Below are 22723 nucleotides of genomic sequence, written 5' to 3'. Positions count from 1 at the left end.
TTTTTAAAAAATTCTCCTCCCAAACCCGCATCAGAAAATCTGACCATGGGGCCTTACCATTTGAGCCCTGGAGGGAAGATGGAAAGAATGGTCAGTGTCTGCATGGACCAATGGTCCGTGTGCTACGCGGGTGCAGCCAGGACAGCACACATACAGAAACTGCTCTCATCTGAATTAGGCCTACAGCAGATGACCACAGCAGTCAGGGGTCAAGTGGAGGGGGAACGCATGGGAACGGCGTTCCTGCACTTTTTTCATGGCAGGAACGCCGTTCCCTTTCAGCCTCAAGCCAGGAGAACGCGGCTGAATCAGAATCAGATGGAGACGGAGCGCACTGTGCAGGGCAGGCTAAGGGAGGAGGGGCGGCTTCAGTTGAGAGGAAGCTGTCTGTGCGGTGCTGCTGCCTGCGACTGCCTCACTGTGACTCCTCTCATGATGTGTAGAGGTCATGAGTTCAAATCCCAGGACAAACTTTTGTAAAAGTGTTTTTTTTTTTTTTTTTTTATAAGACTTCTACTGATACCTAGTTTACTGATACCTAGTGTACAACCATACACATGACAGCTGCCCACTGTGTATGGATGTAGCAGAGCTGGGTGTGTTGGGGCAGCTGTCATGTGTATGGTTGTACACTAGGTATCAGTACACTAGGTATAAGTAGAAGTCTTATATTTTTTTTTTAAGCAACTACCTAGATAGCTTTTATGGCTGTGAGGGTAAATGCCTTGCTTCTGATGTGTAGAGGTCATGAGTTCGAATCCCAGGACAAACTTTTGTAAAAGTGTTTTTTTTTTTTATAAGACTTCTACTGATACCTAGTTTACTGATACCTAGTGTACAACCATACACATGACAGCTGCCCACTGTGTATGGATGTAGCAGAGCTGGGTGTGTTGGGGCAGCTGTCATGTGTATGGTTGTACACTAGGTATAAGTAGAAGTCTTATATTTTTTTTTTTAAGCAACTACCTTGACAGCTTTTATGGCTGTGAGGGTAAATGCCTTGCCTCTAATGTGTAGAGGTCATGAGTTCGAATCTTAGAACATACTTTTCTAAAAGTGTTTTTTTTTTTTCTGATACTTCTACTGATACCTAGTTTACTGATACCTAGTGCACAACCATACACTTGACAGCTGCCCCAACACACCCAGCTCTGCTACATCCATACACAGTGGGCAAAGTTACCTACAGTAGAAGTCTTATATATATTTTTTTTTAAGTAACTAGCTAGACAGCTTTCATAGCTGTGAGGGCATATGCCTTGCCTCTGATGTGTATGAGTCATGAGATTGAATCCCAGGGTAAACTTTTCTAAGTGTTTATTTTTTTTTATTTTTTTTAGTCCGCAGCTACACAAATTACAGCATGCTAGATTTTCTGTGCTTTTTTATTTTTTGGAGGGGGGGGGGGGGGTTGCAGTGGATCTTGGGTGAGTTCCCACACTTTTTTTCCCAGGACTTGACCCCTGACAGCAGTCATAGACTTGTCCGTACACAACACGTGGATTCTGACTTATTAGAAATGTGTGCAATGTGTATCTGGGAATGTGGGGAGGCAGCAAGGTTTCGGGAGCTTCAATGAGTGTAGCCCCAGCTCTCCGCTATGTATATTGTCCCATTAGGGATGCTGAAGGGTCTTCTGAGTGTAATTTATGTTCACTGACATTGTTCGCTTGTGTCTCCTGACAGAGAAGAAGGAGTGAACATCAATCACCTAGCCAGATTTCATTCTGCAATACTTAGTGTATAGAGGAGCTGTTTTCTCCATTAGCTCTGAGCTGTGAGACAAAACACTTAGAACTGGAGGGGACTTTGATCTTGGGTGACCTCTTCACCTCCAGTCACCCATTATCGTTTCCTGGGTAGGAGCTGGCACTTGATGAGTAGAAAATACTTTTTATATATTGTGATGATGACATAATCATCCCACCATGATGCAGAAGGTCAGGCCTGGTCCTTACAACAACAAGAAAAAAAAAAAATTATGACTGGAAAGTGTTAAGCCTGAAATATATTGCTGAATAGATTAGGTCTGAACCAATAACTTCCAGCCAGTAAGACGATCATACACTGATGAGGAATGTATAATCCTTGTCCAGCAATGTGCTCCCCCTAGCGGGCATCAGTGGCCTGGGTAGGTAAGTGGTAGGGCTCTCAAGCATCACAGACAATACCCTTGACTGTCTTGGTTTCCCACAGCAAACGACATGCAACCAAAGTTTGCTGTATGGCAATGCATCTTTAAATGGGTTGGTCACCTTTTTATTTATTTTTTTATTTATTTTTTGTCAACACCCCCTCTCCTGGGCAGACCTGCAAAGGGAAACATACTTACATGCTCCCCACTGCATGGTCCAGGTTCCTTCACTCTATGGCCTTGACTGCCTCGCTCAGGGTCAACATCTGCTTTGACTCCGCTGCAGCCCATCTCTGGCCACAGCAGTGATCTGCTCCTCTTGGGTCATGTCAATCATCTTGTGATGCAAGGAGAGCAGGACACCTCTGTGGCCAGCGATTGGCTACACCGGTGTCAAACGGAATGTTGACAGCGGGGGAGCGGGGCAGCCGAGGCCGGGGAGCAAAGGTGTAAGGACCCAGTGGCATAGAACAGGTAAGTAAGCTTATCTTTAACTGAATGTGACTGCAACCCCAAAATCACTAAAAATCCAGCAGGCCAAAGCCGATCTGTAGCTCTGTATTGAGACTAGGTTTACAGGTTGCAGATGAGATGTGGCTAAAAACTGCAACAAAAGTCGAATGGTAAAAACTGAATGCGATTGCAAAAAAAAAAATTGTGATGCTGTTTTTACAAGTGTTAAATAAATGTATTTCGCCTTCAAAAACATAAGTAATTATTGTCTGGTAAAACCGCGGCTAAAACACACACTGACCTCAAGCAGACAATGGTAGGAACTGTAATATAAATACATGATTGGCACTCTCTCCAGAATCACGCTGGGACATATAGGTAAAAATGTAGACTTTATTTTATAATGTCCGCCCAAGGAACCGCTAAATCCATTATAATAAAAACACACTAAAATGTATTAAATTGAAAATAGAGACTTAAATATAATAAATAAAATGTTAAAATATACAGTATATTCTTCAATTGGTCCCTTAATAACAATCAACACTATTGATGTAACGATGTCCGTTCTTGTGACCTTTTTGTAGTAAAATGAGATGGGTATATATTGTAGGCTATAAAAAATATATTTATGTACATATAACGGCAGTTTGCCCCTTTTCATGCACATGGATATATACCTACTAACTTACGATTAGTTGCTGAGGGATCTAAATCTCAGCTGGCCGTGTGTCAGCTTGCAGTCACATTCAGTTAAAGATAAGCTTACTTACCTGTTCTATGCCACTGGGTCCTTACACCTTTGCTCCCCGGCCTCGGCTGCCCCGCTCCCCGCTGTCAACATTCCGTTTGACACCGGTGTAGCCAATCGCTGGCCACAGAGGTGTCCTGCTCTCCTTGCATCACAAGATGATTGACATGACCCAAGAGGAGCAGATCACTGCTGTGGCCAGAGATGGGCTGCAGCGGAGTCAAAGCAGATGTTGACCCTGAGCGAGGCAGTCAAGGCCATAGAGTGAAGGAACCTGGACCATGCAGTGGGGAGCATGTAAGTATGTCATCTGTCTCCTCGTCTAACCCTGAGGTGGATAAGGTCTCATCTGAGCTGTGCACAGTTTGGGCTTGGGTTCAGTCGAACCTAGAGAAGGCTCAAAATAATCAAAAAATTAAAGCTAATAAGAGACGTTCTAGAGGGATGGATTTTCAGGTTGGGGATCAGGTGTGGTTGTCCTCTAAGAATGGGCCTCCAAAAAGTTTGCACCTCGTTTTATAGGTCCATACGAGATTACGGAGGTAATCAATCCAGTGTTGTTTAGATTAAGGTTACCTGATTTGTTGTACATCCATGATGTCTTCCATAAATCTCTGCTGAAAAGACATGCTACTCCTGTTGTTTCTTCACAGCCTGCTCCGCCACCAGTGCTGGTTAATAATTCTGACAAATTTGTGGTTTAAAAAATTTGGATGTTAGGAGAGTCCGCAACTCCTTACAGTATCTGGTACACTGGAAAGGCTATGGACCGGAGGAAAGGTCCTAGGTACCAGCTAAGGATGTTCACGCCACTAGGCTTGTCAAAAAATTTCATATGGAACATCCTGAGAAGCTGTCGTGTAAAAGGGGGGGGGGGGGGGGGTACTGTCACCGCAAATTGCGGAACGCACACAGACGCCATCCATGTTTTGCGGATCCGTAATTTGTGGACCACAAAACACACAACGGTCGTGTGCATGTAGCCTAAGCCTCATTCACTTGTCAGTGTTTCACGGATGTGTGCTGTACATGTTCTCCACAGACAGCACACGTCCCCATTCATTTTAATGTGTGTATTCAGACGTCAGTGTTTTAGCGCTGTCCGTGGGTCAGTGTTTTTAGCATGGATGCATGCTCTTCTTTGTCCGTCACGTCCATTATAGTCTATGGGTCCGTGAAAACCACGGATGCCATCAGTCTTGCATCCGTGTTTCACGGATCATTAGAAAGAGATGCTTTGAAATGAATTTTTCAGCTGTTCAGAGTCAGTGAAACACGGATGCAACACGGACAGCAAAAAACGGACACACAGATCCTTTACGGACATCTTCACGGATGCAGAACTGACCACCTGCTCATGGATTTGAGCACGGACACGGATGTGTGAATGAGGCTTTACGTGTGGATTTTGTCATAGAGTTAGGGCTCATGCACACCAACGTATTTTCCTTGTCTGTTCCGTTTTTTTGCGGAACGTATGCGGAACCATTCATTTCAATAGGTCTGAAAAAAAAAACCCAGAAGTTACTCTGTGTGCATTCCGTATCCGCCTGTCTGTGTTTCCGTTCTGCAAAAAAATAGAATATGTCCTACTATTGTCCGCATTACAGACAAGGATAGTACTATTCCATTAGGGGCCAGCTGTTCCGTTCCGCAAAATACGGAATGCACACGGACGTCATCAGTAATTTTTGCGGCCCGCAAAATACATACAGTCGTATGCACGAGCTCTAGATGCAGATTTTTCCCAGATCACCCTTTACATTACAAAGGGTAAAGTCTGCAATAAAAATCCAAATAATTGACATGCTGCGGAATTCAAAATCTGCACTGCTGGTCAATTTTTACGTGCAAAATTTCTGCCACGTGTACGTGAGATTTTGAAAATCTCAAATACTTAGCTGGTACGCTAAGTTTCCACACGGAAATCCACACAGAAAATTTGCACGTAAAACACACCGTTTGCATATACCCTAAGACTATCCAAATGTCCCTTTACACGACTAAGCAATTATCAGGAACAAAATGTTGGTTCCCAATAATTGCCTGATTGTCAGGGAGATGAAAGTTGCATTTACTTGCAGCAATTATTTCCTCTGTATGGGGACTAGCAATCACTAGTACATACATCTTCATTTCTGGGTGGCAGATCCTTGTTTACACTATTATTTTTGGTGCCGCCTGTAAGACACGGTCACACATTTATCGGGTGCTGGCACCTTTATACGGGCCAATAATCCGGAATGATCGTTTCTACCAATGCTCATCGCCGACAATTGGGTCAGTTTTCTGCTGCTATAGAATGCATACAGAGAAGCAGCACAAGGTGATTACATACAGTATATACAGAGGCTTCTGCAGCCTCCAAACTAGTCATGGAAGGGTTAAGGGTGATTAATCACTGCGCTACAATAGCCTCCGCCGTCAGGCGCCAGACAGACACTCAGCCACACATGGGTTAAACCATTTTGTTTTCTGCCCCAAAAAAGCTGAGGAAAGTTCATGTTTTCTCTATGTGGTCCTCATTCTTTCATCTTCCAGCAATCAAGGAACTTTAAAGGGGGCATTGCTGTTGACATGACCTCTTAAAATTGTACTGGAGCATTCAGGCCACACCGGGAGAAAATGGTTAACACAACAAGCACACATCAAAGTGCTGTGGTAATTACAGGGTCAATTTCCATCAGAACCCACAGCAGCGGATCACTACCAGCTAACGGCAGCTCCTGGATGTCCCTTCTCATTGCCCTTGATGGAGATTGTGCCTACAAAGGAAAGATGACGGAAAATCTAGAGCGTCAACAGCATCATCAAGTGACGGTACCGATCACACAGGCTGCGGTACAGTCTACATTGAGTCACAGGTTCAGAAATATGTGGAGGATATTCGAATTTTCTAAATCGAAAAAAAAAAATGAAAAAAATATGAATGTTTGTCGCTCAATTCCAAATGTGCAGAGGACATCCTTTAGCAGACTTGTACCTATGACACTGGCTGACCTGTTACATTTGGGCTTGGCAGCTGAAGGCACCTGTGTTGGTCCCATGTTCACATGTGCCCGTATTGCTGAGAAATATTACGTTTTAATATATGCAAATGAGCCTCTAGGAGCAATGGGGGCGTTGCCATTTCACCTAGAGGCTTTCTCTGCAACTTTTGCTCCCTCTCCACTTTGACTGACAGGGCCAAGCATGATGTTTTCACTGTCTGGTTCTGTCAATCAAAGTGGAGTTTCAGAGACAGCAGAGCCTTTAGGTGTAACAGCAACGCCCCCATTGCTCCTAAACCATCATTTTTCTCAGCAATGTGGGCACATATGAACATGGGACCAGGGCAGAGCCAAGCCACTCTGTGCACCCTTACTCCCCTTGCTTCCTCTGCCTGCGCCTCCATCTCCTTCTTGATTAAAGGGTTAAGAACATGGATCAGCAACCTTCGGCACTCCAGCTGCTGTGAAACTACAACCCCCAGCATGCAAACATGCTCAGCTGTTTGTGGTGGGATAGGAAGCAAAAAAACGTATACATAAAAAAACTAAAAAACACCGCGACTGATATTTGTTTGACAATGAAATGATCATAGGAGCCAGCCGCTGTAAGACTTGATTATCGAAAAAACATGTCAACATGTTTTCCAGTAAGAGGAGAAATCATTGTAGCTATTGCTACATACAACATGTGTACTGTATGCAGCCAGCAGGGATAATAGGCTCCATGTGTCAGAAATCTACTGAGAATGGGCCAACCGTGGTGGGGAGCCGATACCTGCTCCACGTGCACTATCCAGCCATTTCTGAGGTCGCTTGGTCTCTTATACAGATACTAGACGCCTCGTCCACCATTACAGCACTCCGAAGATCCTCCTACTGCTCTGCCTATGGCCTCTTGCACACGGCGTTGTGTGCCCGTGGCTGTATGCGGGTCCGCAATCATGGAGATGCGGATCGGAAGCACTACGGACAGAAAGTGGCGTTTCTGTCCGTGCCTCTGCACTGGAAAAAAATAGAACTTGTTCTATTTTTTTGCGATGCGGACGGATCACGGACCCATTCTAGATGAATGGTCTCGATCCGTCCCAGCCGCCGCACGAACGTTGCCCGTGCATTGGGAAACGCAAATTGCGGTCCCAAATGCACAGAACGGACCCACAACGGCCGTGTGCAAGAGGCCTATGTGACAGATATGCTAATCCTAAGATTTAGAGTAAATGTATGAAAACGTAGAGTAACGGGTGAAAGCATTTGCACCAGAAAAGGGGAGAGTTTGTAGCTATTTTGTCGGTGAAATTGGACATGCGACAAATGTATAAAGTCTCTGCAGCATTTTTTATGTGGTTTGCTCCATGGCCAGCATTTTGTAGTTCGGGGCAGATACTTTGTGGGCAGAGTCAGATTTTTAGCCAAATTTATCACTTGCGTCTTTTTAAAATGTTGCACAAAAGTCCACTCCGGTCTCCTGGTAAAGTAGAAAATGAAGAAACCGTAATAATCAGTGTTTTTTACTCCCTGCTTTCCTAGAGCCATAACTACTTCTGAGGGCTTGTTGTTTGTGGGACGAGTTGCAGCTTCTAGGTGGACCCCGGCACGGGAAGGCTTGGAACCGGGGAACAGAAAAGAAGAAATAGTCCCAGGTGCAGGATAAAAGTATCAAGGCTTTATTCAATATTCTTAAATGACCCGTTTAAGGTGTGCATGGCACCCTTAGGCCTCTTGCACATGACCGTGTGCCCCCAGTGGCCGCAATACACGGGGCACCATCCGGGTGCATTCCGCATCACGGATGCGGACCCGATCACTTAAATGGGTCCGCAAATCCGGAGATGCGGAACGGAAGGAACGGAACCCTACAGAAGCACTACGGAGTGTTCGGAAAAAAACATAGAACTTGTCCTATCTTTTTGCGCGACGGACGGATCGCGGACCCCATTCAAGTGAATGGGATCGCAATCCGCATGCGTAATCCCCACGGTAGGTGCCCATGCACGGGCACGGCCAGCACACGTTCGTGTGCAGGGGGCCTTAGTCATAATGTGACATACATTATGGCTGGGACTATTTCTACTTTGCACTTTCTAATGGCTCCATTTAATATTCCATAACATGTAGTGAAAAGCTGAAAAAAAGATAAATCTAAACGAGGTGGACTTGGAAAAAATGCCGTTCAGCCTGTGTATTTTTACAGCATTCGCTATACAGCAGGGTTAACATGTCAACTTTATTCGGGTCGGTATAATTACTGCGATAAACATTTATATAGATTTTCTTATGTTTTAATACTTAAGGAAAAAAAACTTTCAAATCATATTCTGACACCCATAACTTTTTATATTTAAGGGATAATTTTTTGCATGGCTAGCCTTTTTTGTATTTTTTTTATTGATACCATTTTGGGGTATGTATGACTTTTTAATCATCTAATATGATGATACGAAGCAACTAAGCCTCTTTACTGCTTGTTGGACAAGGCAAAAAAAATGTCTAAAGCACTTAACTAAATGTGGTGCAAAGTGCGTATATAGATTCATCTGGTGCATTTCAATCGCGCGTGTTCCCGCAACGCATCCGCACATTTTCCCGCAACGCTTATGTGCATTTTGATTAGTAAATCCCCCTCTATGTGTCAATCTGGTATTCCGTTCACATAGGGAAGTACTGCCAGGCAGGGAACCACAATATAGTTTGCAGCAGCAAATAAAAATATACATAATAAGATGGCAATTTCCTTATATAGAACTGGATCATTTACCGACAGGAATCTTATCTAGCAAAGATGGTGTGTACAGATTCTTGCCGGAGAACCTTAGGGCTCATGCACGCGACCGTTGCCCGGCCATGGCCGTATTGCGGCCCGTTTACGGCAGGTCCCCAATACACTGGACCGGCCGTGTCGGACCCATTGTCTTGAATGGGTCCGCAATCTGGGAGATGCGGTGCGGAATGGAAGCACGGATCGGAAGACAACAGATGTACTACAGAGTGCTTCCATGGTGTTTCTGTCTTTGCCTCCGCACCGCAAAAAAAATAGAACATGTGCGGACGGATCAGGGACCCATTCAAGCGGTCCCCAATGCACGGAAGGGCCGCACAACGGCTGTGTGCATGAGGCCTTATACTGAATATCCTGGGATTAGGACGGATGATTTTGAGATCATCGGATTTCTGCGCATCTGGTTATAACTGGCAGCAGAGAGGGAGTGGGATCGGTAAGGTGGATTTACCACTAATTTGTAATAATTATATAGCTTTTACCCAGATAGATGCTGCCCTGATGAGCAGGAACCGAGGGGGGTCACATTCCTCCTGGTGTAAAAGGGAAGAAACCCCAAGAAAGTAATAAGAACCACAAGCGGCAGATTTAAAGGGCATCTTCCTTCCCTAAATAGGAGCTGCGCACAGCCCTACATGGATGGAAGCTGGAAGACGGGTGCACTGAAGATGAAATACAATGAGGAGCACTTAGAAGTGCTTAAAAAAACAGACCTAAAAATGTTTTTGTATCTGTTGTATGGAAAAGCATTGTGATATGTCATGTAAAGACCTTCATTGCAGAAAAGATTTCACAAGGTTCAGCCGTTTCTATACACAAAGCCGATGCATCCTAAAACAAGAGAAGTAACTTTGTCAAATAAACAATATTTCCATTTTCCAAATCTCTGAAGGCAGTGTAAAGAATGGAGGTTTTTTTATTCTGGTTGCCCCAGGCTTTGTACAGATCTCTATTGTATTTCTGTTTCTTACTTTTTATATTCTTGTAAGAACCATTGGTTGCTTATTAAACCAGCCACGTGTAATGAGGCATGTGCATATCGGAGAGCTATAGGATACATACCTGTAGACAGGAAAATCTCCATTCTTTACACTACAGGCTGCATCCATAGAAATGAAATATGGCGCTCAACAGAAACGAGTTTTATAACAGAAGAAAATCTCAACCATCATCGATACCAGATCTCTGAGAGGGGGGCGAGTACTACTTCAGAATGATCCTGCTGCTTATCTACCCTTCAATGCTAATTCCCTGCAGCAAGCAGCTGCCATGTCCCCAGAAGAGCAGATTACCGGTTATTCTTATTATTACAATACGACGCAGAGCGTCCCTTCCACGGGTCTCATACATACTTTCACATGCAGTGTCAGGGCCACATCTGTCATTACATGGAGGCTTCAGATTTGATTTTACAGGTCTATAGCTAAAAAAACGTTCATTTTAGCAAATTTGTTGATTTCACGTTTCGGCGCCAGTAGCGCTTGGGCCGCCGTGATAGATGTCTCTGATAAATCCCCATCACAGAATTTTTCAGCTGCTACTGAAGAAAGACTTAATGAGTTTTAACTCGTTGGCTGCTGCAAATGTAACGCAACACAGCCCCGTGCAAGGTCACACAAAGCTCCAGTGCCGAGAATGCAGTTAAACTTCCACACACAGGAACAATCGGGGGAGTCTGTCTCCGATATCGCATTTCATTTTCTAGCAAATGATGTGAAACCCACTGGGGACTGGACGGCTGTTGCTGGTTCCTACTCATTAACTATTTACTGGGTCCCACTGATTTAGGATATAAATCGACTCCAGGACAGATTTGTGTGAACTGAGCAAATAAAGTCAATATATAAAAAAATAAAGAATAAATGAATAATAATAAAAAAAAGACCAGAACAAAAAGTAGATGTAAGGCTACATGCACACGACCGAATGTGTTTTGTGGTCAGCAAATTGCGGATCCGCAAACAAAAAAAACGTATGACATCTGTATGCCATAGTACATCCATATTTTTGCCAATCCATGTAGCTCATCCGCAAATTATAGGACATGTCCTATTCTGGTCCATATTGCACATAAAAATAGTCATTTCTATTGATAGGAGTGGGGAAATGTGGAAGAAATCTGTGTTTTGCAGATCCGTGGTTTGTGGACCGCACTACGGACATGGAGCCTTATTGCAGGTTGGACCCAGAGAAGAAGCAGCCATTTCCTATGTGCACCTGTACATGAAGAAAGTGCAGTGTACGTGAAGGCTGCGCACATTTCTATACAGACAATACCGCCGCATTCTTCCTCATTCCTGATTTTGCTATCGGAACATGGTGAAACGAGATATCAGGTCATGTGTTCTCCGGAACATGAAACACACAGCACAACCGTCTAACATACCACAGAGGATTAGGGTGTTTGTGAGGCTACAAATTTTTGGTGTTATGGTTATTAAAGGAGACACGGATGGTCAGGAGATATTGTTGTTATGTGATTATAATCCCCTCTCAGCAATGACAGGTGTGACCGGGACAACAGAAAAGTGTGGGCTCCTGCAAGGATGGCGCCATAAGCAGCTGTATTTCTGCCATTAGAAGGGGCTGCGGAGGAACGGCCTGGGTCGCTGCTGGAAATTCAGCTGTTCCAGAAATAGACGGCAAAACGAAATATAACAGCAATGGGGACTCATTCACAAACATGGTGCATTTACAGCACATATAGTAAAAAGAATAAGCACCACATTAATAAAGTATCTGGTTGCTGTGCGTTGTGTCGTCATGGTAGGCAGCCCTCTGCGCAAAAGTGATAAAAACTGGACTACATTTACTAAGGGTGTAATTCAATTTAGGGCTCGTTCACATGACCGTATGCCTTTTTCAGTGTTTTGCTGGCCATTTTTCCTGGATCCGTTTTTCCTGGATTTTCAGTAGTGTTTCTGATTCTGTTCAGTTTTTCCATATACAGTAATTACATAGAAAAAATTGGGCTGGGCATAACATTTTCAATAGATGGCTCCACAAAAACGGAACTGATACGGAAGACATACAGAGTACATTCCGTATGTGTTCCGTTTTTTTTTGCAGACCCATTGATTTGAATAGAGCCACGGAACGTGATTTGCGGGCAATCATTGGACATGTTCTATCTTTCAGCGGAACAGAAAAACGGAAACGGAATGCATACTGAGTACATTCCACCAGACCGTATACGGAACACAAAAAAAAGGCCCGTATTCGGAATGCAAAAAACGTTTGTGTGAACGAGCCCTTAGAGAAATGTTTTTAATTGATTTGTGCCAAAAGGAGCAGAAGTGTCTAGAAAAAAGTTCACAGTTCACGATTTATTAATGATGCTCGTGCACCAGTCCTCTGGCACAAAATACCAGTCTAGGGGGCCAGTTCACACTGAGTTTTTTGGCACTGATTTGGGAGAGTTTTTGCCTCAAAATTAGCTCCAAAAAACGCATGAAAACAGCCTCCTATTTCTATCAATGGTAAGCAGCACTTTTTTTTTTTTTTTATTGAAAAAAAGAAGCAGCGCCGGTGCTGTTTTTTTTTTAGGCCTGTATACAGATCCATTCACTTCAATGGGTTTGCATAAAAAACGGAATTTACGCCATGTAAAAATAGAACATGTCCTTATTACGGACAAGGAAAGGACAGTTCTATTATGGGTCGGAAGTTCCGTGTTTTGCACATCCACAATTTGTCGTGTGCATGAGCTCTTAAACTGTAACTATTAGACCTCATTAGCAAATGCACACACTTTATAATATGTAAGCATTATTCATTCTACCGATTTTTTTTTCCCACTACAAAACATGCTAGAAAGTCACATAAAAATGTAGAAAAAAAAATCTTGCAATATCATAGTGCACAAATTTTCCAGCTAATAAAAAACTGCCTATCACTGACATGGCTGCTGCTCCAGGCACTCATAGTACAGATATATGTGCACACTCCCACATTAAAGGGTAGTCCCCAAACTGGAGGTTCTTGGGGTTAATCTCATGAAAAAAAAAAAAACATTTTGCAGAACACAAAAAGCTGCATGAGACATTGTGTCTGTAGCTTTTCTTGAAGACATGGTCATTACAGGATTTTACACCAATAACCGTGGTCAGCTCAGGGGACATACCGTATATAATGGCAGCTTCTATGGGTCTCACGCAGGACATACTGGAGGTCGGGTAATTAAAGCTCATCTACGACTCATCTTGTGGGACACATGAAGATACGGTAAATGTTGGGTGCCCATACCTGCACCTCTATATCGATTTAGAAATATATACTGCCATAGTTGCATAGTGGTGTCCAGCTTTTAAATATATAGAATATAATTCCACCACCATTTTGACAGACGCGTTAGCTATATTCTGTACTCCATGACCTGGTGATACATGACCCCACTGAACAGATGACATCACGCTCTTCCAGATCTCGGCACGGTAACAACAATGCAAAACCTTCTCTCAGCTAACTGTGGTCAATCAGTGATCGTGTCCAGTTCCACTTCATGTCACGTAGTAACACGTCCAAACCAAAGTGATCACAACTTAATTGTAATCGTATCACAATGAGGTAACCAATGACATGCGAGAACAGTAAAATATAGCGAAGGCGACCAACGCAGCTAATAATCGGGGGGTTAGTGCCCTTCCCATTCTTTCCAAACACATTTGTCTACAAGGAGCTGGATACTGTATGTGTGATATATATAATAAAAATATTAACGCTCTGCATATTCTGTGTCACTCTAGGCATCTGCCTATGAGCCTTATTATATTACATTGCGTGATACATATAAATCTAAAGATGGGGTACCAGTCTCAAGTATTGGGGACTACACAGCTTGTGAGAAGTTTTTGCAAAATGTCATCTGAATAATGTAAAGAGTCAGAATCCAAAATCGACATAAAACAGAAAAGACCAGACCCAGAGAAGATACAAATATTAGGTTCACATCTAGTTTTTTCCTAGGTCTGGTGTACATGGCAATGCTCTCAATCTATACCACAAACATACCGTGTACCTTTGCCATATGTTCGGGCGGTATAACTCAGTATAAGTTTTACTTACCTATATTAAAAAGTGCAGTGGACTACATGTTCCAAGGCAAGCCCATAAAAAATTTATGGAAGTCAATGGGAGACATACAATATGCCATTAAGTACCGTACATTCAGCGGATATGTCTGGAATACTTTCCCAATGTACGCCAGGAAAACCATAAGATGTGAGCCTCCTACACATATCACAGGAGATACACAAATGGAGAACAGCAGCATTGTTTCTGCGTCATACCTCCTAGGTAATTATAGATTATATAGATTTGATTGTGAACCTCATCCATCCATGGAACTGATCGGCAATGTAATGGAATACAGAAGAGCTCTCCATTATCTAATATACAACTTTCACTAGTAATGAATAAACCAACAGATATTAAAATTACTTTTTTCCCCACTTTTTTTTAACACATTTTTGATCCAATCTATTTCAATTTCAACTTTTTGCTTTCAGGATTATTAATTTTCTTATTTTTTTAAATAAAAGCCTAAAAATATTTTTTACTTATTTACTGTATGTATTAAAAAATAAAATGTAATCTGTTTTCATGGACTTTCATGTAGATATACAGAATCTAATTACCTCTATTTAAAAACGTAATTTTCCATATTTTTTTTTGCAGTTTGTTGGACCTTGCCTAGTGCCTAATGCAGTTTTAAGTAGATTGGGGCTGAGACGTCACACACGACCGTCTTTTTCATCTGTGTGCTATCTGAAGGTTTGTGGCTGGCACACTGACCAATTCAATTTTATAGTGCCATTTCTATGGTCGTCATTCCTACTGATAGGAGTGAGGAATAAAGCGGAATGCACATGGAAGGTATCTGTATTTTGTGGATCCGTTGTTTGCATAACGAAATACGTACAGGACTGTGTGCATGAAGCCTTAGAGTCAGCCCATGCGAGGCGCTTGTGCAGAACACATAACCTTGCTGAAGGTCACTGGAAGCTGACACTGGTCCTGGGTGCGGTGGGCAACGAGCACTAATCTACAGCACGAAAATGTCTTATATGTAGAAGGGAGATAAAATCTCTGCTGGAAAGAACCCAAATGAATATAAACTATACAGCGGTCCATTAAGAAGCTAATGTTACAACACGACTACATGTCCGCGCAGGACTGAGAGCTCGCAGCTCCAGGCAGCTATGTAAGAAACGCACATTACTCGCCGCAGTGTTGCTCTGTTAACCCAATAAACCCCACAAACAAATGTCACGCCGGAGAGAAATGTGTCGGCCAGCTGTTCTAACAGCGAAAAAACACTTCACATGATGAGAGAATGAACACTGTATAAACTCCTCACTGCATGTTATATAAACAGCAGGTGGGATTATTGCAGTAAATGGCCTCGCTCTAATGAAGTCCAGGACTTCTCCATCTCCTTAAGAACAATCTGACAGATGGATACAAGGGGATTAATTACAATTATGATGAACTGCTCCAATTACCCATTTTATTCTGCATTTATAAACCTTAAGACACTCAAAAGCAAAAAAAATAAAAATAAATCACGATAAACTAAGTGCAAAGTAAACAGCCATTAAAGCGACTCTAAACGTAGGTACTATAAACCCTCTTCACTCCCGTATCACTACTTGAGGTGACAAATCTTGGAGGATTTAGACCCATAGACGATATCAGTCACACATATCTTAGAACAATGCATGGTTATGGACTGTGGAAAGCTGAAGGTCTCGTCAGGCCCTTGCAACGACTATTATTTTTGTGATGAGATTCTATCCAATCCGATATTTTTTATTGGCGATTCTGCCTCAGTAAAAATCCCTTCAGTACAGAGTCATCCATCAGACAGTTAGTCAGCAGATAGCACAGATTTCAATGGGATCTGATGACAATCTAAAGTCTATGGTGGCTTCCCTAGAGTCTCCCCTGATGTCTACTTAGGGGTAGACATAGGCCAAGCAGGTTGAATCTTTCCTGTTCGATCCTATCCTTTTTCCTGGAGATAATCAAGCCAAAAGATACCTGGCAGCTGCAAACCTGTCCGGTCTACTAAAGTAGCTTGCACATTGGGTTTATAAGGAAATCTGTTGTGTTTTTAGGCATTTTGTAAAAATTTGGTTGTGTGTTACCTTTATTTTTTTAATAACCCTATCTTATCCTCAGATACAGTTGATCTCTTTGGTGTATGTTACTATTTTAGTTAGAGCTCTGGACACTATGTCATGTCTATGGCCACCTTGAGTCCCCAAGAAGTAGTGAGGGCAATCTAATGGCTAAGCATGCACCTTCATGTGAATTTATCCCAGAGGAGCAGCCTCCCTGCCCAGGATAATGACAGGAATATCATCTACAGCTCACAACGTTCTGCCCGTGAGAGGGAAACTCACAGTCTTTGTGGCTGCAATAAACATCCAAGCTATGGATTTTTCTGGCCAAGATAATATAGGTTTATTAGGATACACATTTTACTGAAATGTCCCGGCTCCTTTTATATGTTCCTCTGGAGGAGACGACATTGAGCCGATGTTTGGCAGCTTCAGGGGTTGAATTAGTGGGAAGGATCATTGTAAAAATAATAGAATTTAGGGATCTGGTACACGACTCCGGCACCGCAAAATATGAGGTTTCTAGATAAAAAAAACATTATTTATAGATTGATATAAACTTTTACTGTACAGAACTGTCTCCAACCTCCGTGTCTCGGCTGGGAGTTTATTGGGACAATATTTTTTGTATTGGTGAACATGGGGAATTATACAATATTATGAGCAGAGCACACGCTCACTGGCTTTTGTTGCATTATCCCATTCTGTACGCCATTTTACATGAAGGGGGCCTTAGGACCAGACCCCCACTAGCCCTCTCATCAGCAAATCTTGAGACCAGCGACAGCAGAGATGACTGGTGCTCAGCAGCCTTATACATGAAATTCAAGAATTGCAGCAAAATAAGCAGAGATGTCAATCAGCCATTTTTACCCAGAACACTATGTTATGTGTCTTCATGGGAACCTGGACTCTAAGAAGTTGGTTAACTAATAGTGCATTTACCAGAGTACATAAGTGCAAATACAGCTTCGTGGCTATAGTAAACACAGTGAGGGTCATTTTCTTTGCCAGTTTTTGGAATAAAAATAAAGTTGCAAGATCCCGTTTTATGACTTTTAAAACACTATTTTGTCGCTCTGGCGTTTTTACGCCATCCTCACCACTGAGTAGTAGCGGGGGCCGGACCATCAGCCCCGGCAAATTCACTAACATTTACGCCTGTTTCCAGGAACTGGAGTAGATTTCAAACTAGGCGCATGGACTGCCGGAGTATGCGCCTAATTTAAGACAAGGCCACACCTCCTCATAAACTAGGCGCATCCTCCGGCAGCACAGGGCAAACACCAGTGTAAAATGTCGGTCTTTGCTAAATGATACCGAGTGGGTGCAGGCTGGCAAAGACACACAAAAAAACTCCCTCACCGCACAACCACCAATCAGTTCAACCGTTGACGCATGAATGAATGGTCACATTGCTGCAGATGGGGAATTTGGTGCCGATTAACATTAAACCTGGCTTTGAAACAAGGCAACGATTGATTGTTTTATAATACTATTTTCCATTGATAACACAGCAAAAACGGAAAAAAAAACAGAATTTGCTGCATTATCAGCTCAACTATGTTAATAAGAAAAAATAATAGCAAGGTGCAATCTTCGAGGATGCCTTTGGGTAAATGCTGGAATCTTGGATAGTTATATGTTTCCAGTGTCTGCACTGCAGCCTACATCTCTCCAAGGCGTTGTTAGTGCACAAACAATTAAATGCTTTGACTAGAACGTTATGTAGCTGCAAGCTAAAAAAAAATCTCAGCAAACAATCCCCTAAACAAGAAAAACATGGCATCTTGGAGGTTAAATCCCCTAGATCTTCTCAAAATTCCTAATTAATTACACTGGTGGAGTTAATGCCACCTTCACCTCCCTCCTGGAAAAGCGACACAGGACGCACCACAATTACAGGACACTTCCAGGAAGGAGGGAGGAATACTGAAATAACATTTTCCAAAACCAATATTCTTTTTAGTGACATCACAAAAAAAAAGATCTTGCGTTATGAATTTAAAAAATATCTTACACCATTAAAGCCTATTTTCTGCTTCCACGTCACTTATGAAAATACAAGGGACTGAGCAGAGAAAAGCAAAGACCAAACTCACTGTAAGTTTTCACTTTTGGTTTTCTTCCTGTTGATTTTCACAGTTGTTCACATTTTTCTATGACCCTGTTTGATCATCTGGCAGCGGGTCCTATCAATTTTCATTTTCAGGACACTTATAGAACACTTTTGGTAACTGAATTTTAGCAAATTGGAAAATTTCTATTTGAACTTTTATAGAATGCTTTTTGATATCTCAATTTTAGTAAATTGGAAATTTTTATTTTCATTATTTCTTTAGGACAAATGTATATACTGTAATCCAAAGGAGTCAAAATACAACAACCCTCAGTGTCCTCCACAGTCTGTTCCAAACCAGTAGAGTTTTCTTTTTTTGTTTTATTGTCACCACCTTTGGGGCAGGACACTGTCACCGCGCTTATTTGTCACATTTCCCCTGATTAATATGGAGTGTTGTTTAAATGCTATTAGAGGAGTTACCATCTCTAAATAAAGAAGACGAGGCATTGTTCCGGCAGATTTCTCCACTACTGCAGGTCGCTTGCTAGCAGCCTCCAGTTCCAGTGAATAAACCCGGGGACAAAAGTGTTTGTGATAAGGATTCCTTTCTGTCAACAGCGCACTATTTGCTAAATCCACAGGACGCTTCTGCGTTGGTTCAGCCATCGAGGCGTTTGTTTTACTAAATCCAGCGTTTTCCTCTTCTAACAAAGAAGTCATTCTAGCCGCATCCAGCAGCTCAATATTATCATAGCACAAGTGTTTCTCCTTCTCATCACCGCTCATTACCTGCGCCAAGAGCCGCCATATAAACAAGGTGAACACTTTTTACTTTGTGTAATAAAAAACATTCCCTGGAGGAAGAATCATCTCTGCAAACTGATTACAAGTCAAAAAAGAGGCAAATGAAAAAAAAAAAAGCCATCAAATTGTCATCAGACCAAAAGCCTCAAATGGAATTATCTCTTATTTATTATTTTGCTTCCGACTATAATAAAAAAAAATGTTACGCCTGAGATCTGAGAAATCTTTGGAACGATTAATGAGAGCATCATTAGATTAGACTTCCTAACCTCTAGTGTAAATTAATTAGGATATATTGGACTATGCATAATACTGAATGAGTTCATTAGCATGCATCAGCCGCCATACAGCTCTGTAACGCGCATTATATGAAACGTATCAAACACAAAAGGCACAAAAATACGCTGAACTCATTGCTAAACTTCTATATTCTCATCAATGCGGTATTGAACAATTTACGGGCAATGGAACATTATAACTTATCACTTTTTGCTGATTTATTTTTTATCTTCTTTCGTGATGGGGGCACCGGAAACGCGAATCGGTTTCAATATATAACTGCAAAATTAATTCTCAGTCTAAACAATTTCTATGCTCATTTAATAAAATTAAGGAACACGTAACTGGCGAATAGTAGAAATTTAGATTAAGAATTATTAACGCACACAAATAGGTTTATATAAATACATTTAAAAACATTTCCAAATCACGACGCCTGACTTTTTTTTTCTTAGAAAAATTATATTTTTTTAGCAGTAAATTAAAAAGTACAATAAAATTATTCTTTGCTCCATTTACCGGTCTGATGACACACTGAGTTCCAAGCTCCGAAAACAATTTATTTTCTTTTTCTTGCAGTAAATGAGATTTAACAGCTGAATTTAGTGCGAGGGGATATTGTAAAGTGAATGGATTTAGTATGAAATAAAGCAGTTATGAAGGTGAAAGTCTAATAACTTCCTTATAAGATTCCGCTGACGACTTAAAACCTCCTGTACAGCTCTGCTGTTGCCTATTGAACACCAGTAAATCACTTGGAGGAAAGTCCTTGTGAACAGCTGGCAACCCATTCCCCATTTATTGCCTTTATGGACTTAAAACTTAACTTAAAAATGATTAAAAAGCTCTGTTCAAGATTAAAATGTAACCGGCGGCTTTCCCCGGAGCAGCCTGACGAGCGTAAACCATTATTGAATTGTAAGGATTAATTGGCCTTTAATGGAAATGATTAGTGCTCTCTCTGTGAATTAGCCCAGAGATATCTGCTTTGGGTTATTTTATGAGGAGGTGATCTCCGTAGATATATTTATTAATTGTGTGACTGTCCTGCAATGTTATATTTTTTGCCCTTGTTATTTATTGAGATTTTTGCTGCAATTAAACTTCTTTGTTATAGTAAAGCAGCTGGTATCAGCTTGGGTTTTGTTCCTGATCTGTAGATGTAAAAGTTCAAGAATAGTCACAATTCCAATTGGATTTCTCTTATGTGTAATGATAACCATGATGTCTACCCAAGTGGATAAGGTGGGCACCAGGTTAATTTGTGGCTTTATTGGGGAGTGGGTTCCACTGGGACCACCCGGGAATTCCAACTTGCAAGAAGAGTCCAAGTCACCACCAAAAATAAGCTGATGTTTTGGAGCACATTGATGTGTAACCACATGAGCCTCTGACAGGACTATAACAATGTAGGAAGCCTGACTGATGAAGGGTCACCTGTATATAAGGTTATAATCTACTCTACTAAATACTGCTCATGACATAACTGATCACAACTCCATCTGCACAACTTACTGACAAATGAATTCACCTTTCCCAGGATACTATTATAAAATCACATAGGCAAACCAAACTTTATATACACTGAGCGAATGGTGACGAGTAGATGTGGCACAGACCACAGGGCTTACCGCAGTCCAGAAGAAGAGGACCCTCGGTTTCTCCAGCCAAACTAGTAGTGTTTGCTTGCTGTGCAGTCAGTGGTGGGATGAGAAAGAAGAAGGTAAAGTCAGTGAGAAAGTAAATGGTTCAAGATTCAAGCTGAGACGGTGCAGACTCCTTGAATGCACTCAAGTGAGCAGGGAAGTAGGGAGCCCTGGGTTCTTGGCTCCTCAGAGCGGCTTCCACTCAGTGGTGAAGTTTCTTGAAGACCATCAGCTGTACATAGAAAACACAAGTGATCTGTGGGGCTGATCCTACTGTCCAGGTGCTGTGCTGGTGACTGCCCTCTACATCTACAGGAGGGGGAGTAGTGTGGACAGGCGGTGAGGAGAGAGGGGAGGGTGTGTGGGAGAGACACAAGGAAGGGGTGGGTGGCTTCAATCCCAAACACACAGGTCTCCAAAGCCTTTGTAAGACAGGAGGACACTATGCTGGGGCAGAACATCAACACACATATCCCAGCTCTGCAAGTCCCTTCCTATCAGACCTTGTTTAACCATTTCCTAGCCACAACTGCGCTGGATTCTGTTATCCTTGGAAATTCCTATGGAAAGCGACATCGTAAAATGCCTGCAAAACTCCACAACACCAAGCTTTAGGAATTTACAAGCTACACCCTGGCGCCTTTATGTTATTGCTCCAAGTTTTTAGGTCCATGTAAATTTTTACCAGCAGTGAACAAGTTAAGAATGAATCATCGTTGTATGGGATGGGGGGGGCGGGTGACCGCAGTCAGTAAATGGGGTCACAGTTTGGGTTACACTGAGGACTCTCTTTGTACGTTTGTTGAACTTAATCCCAGTTTTCTTCAGTGAGTAAACATATGATACTCTAAAAATACAAGTGTGTAAGATGCATGTTCCTTCAGCCTCCAGTAGTAGGTAGATCCAGTATGTGGCTTCTCCGTATACACGCAGTGATGTGAAATCAGATATGGAAGTTAAACCTCAACCAGATTCCTCGTCCCTCTAAGGCTCTGGAGCTGATGTTAAACTTTTTTAGGGCTCGTTCACACAACAAGTTTTTTTTTTCCAGTGTTTTGCGGGCCGCTTTTCCGTTTTTGTTTCAGTAGTGTTTCCGGTTTCATTCTGTTTTTCCGTATGGCATATACAGTATACAGTAATTACATAGAAAATTTTTGCCTGGGCATGATATTTTCAATAGATGGTTCCGCAAAAACGGAACGGATACGGAAGACATACGGAGTACATTCCGCATGCGTTCCATTTTTTTTGCAGACCCAGTGACTTGAATGGAACCACGGAACGTGATTTGCGGGCAATAATAGGACATGTTCTATCTTTGAACGTAACTGAAATAAGGAAACAGAATGCATACGGAGTACATTCCGTTTTTTTTGCGGAACCATTGAAATGAATGGTCCCGTATACGGAATGCAAAAAAAACGTTCGTGTGAACGAGCCCTTAATCTGATTCCTTCTCACAAAACTATATTCCCTTTTAAATACATCGCTTCACATTATATTGCTGCTACAACCACTACTTCACTACATATTTAGCTATGAGATTTGCATTTTATACCTGTCTAGTTCATGCAGCATTATGTGTGTGTGTGTGTATATATATATATATATATATATATATATATATATACACACACACACTGTATACTCATGTACAAAATGGGGAAGATGTATCAATGTATTTACCAGAGCCATGCCCTA

General features: G+C 42.0%; 1 protein-coding gene across 2 annotated transcripts in view; it reads right to left on the bottom strand.

Moving 5' to 3' along the window:
• Nucleotides 1-21366, bottom strand: part of EYA2 (EYA transcriptional coactivator and phosphatase 2) — a 118348-nt gene extending 96982 nt beyond the window's left edge. The window contains exon 1 of one of the 2 annotated variants that reach the window (XM_044296880.1): nucleotides 21008-21366. The gene's annotated coding sequence lies outside the window, so the exon portion shown is untranslated. The remainder of the gene's footprint in view (nucleotides 1-21007) is intronic. The other variant, XM_044296885.1, reaches the window with a different exon arrangement.
• Between the last annotated feature and the right edge of the window lie 1357 nt (nucleotides 21367-22723).

The sequence above is a fragment of the Bufo gargarizans genome, chromosome 6, assembly GCF_014858855.1.
Source record: "Bufo gargarizans isolate SCDJY-AF-19 chromosome 6, ASM1485885v1, whole genome shotgun sequence".
In the NCBI taxonomy this organism is placed as follows: domain Eukaryota; kingdom Metazoa; phylum Chordata; class Amphibia; order Anura; family Bufonidae; genus Bufo; species Bufo gargarizans.
The sequence above is the reverse complement of the archived record's forward strand: the minus strand, read 5'-3'. Positions and strand labels throughout refer to the sequence as shown.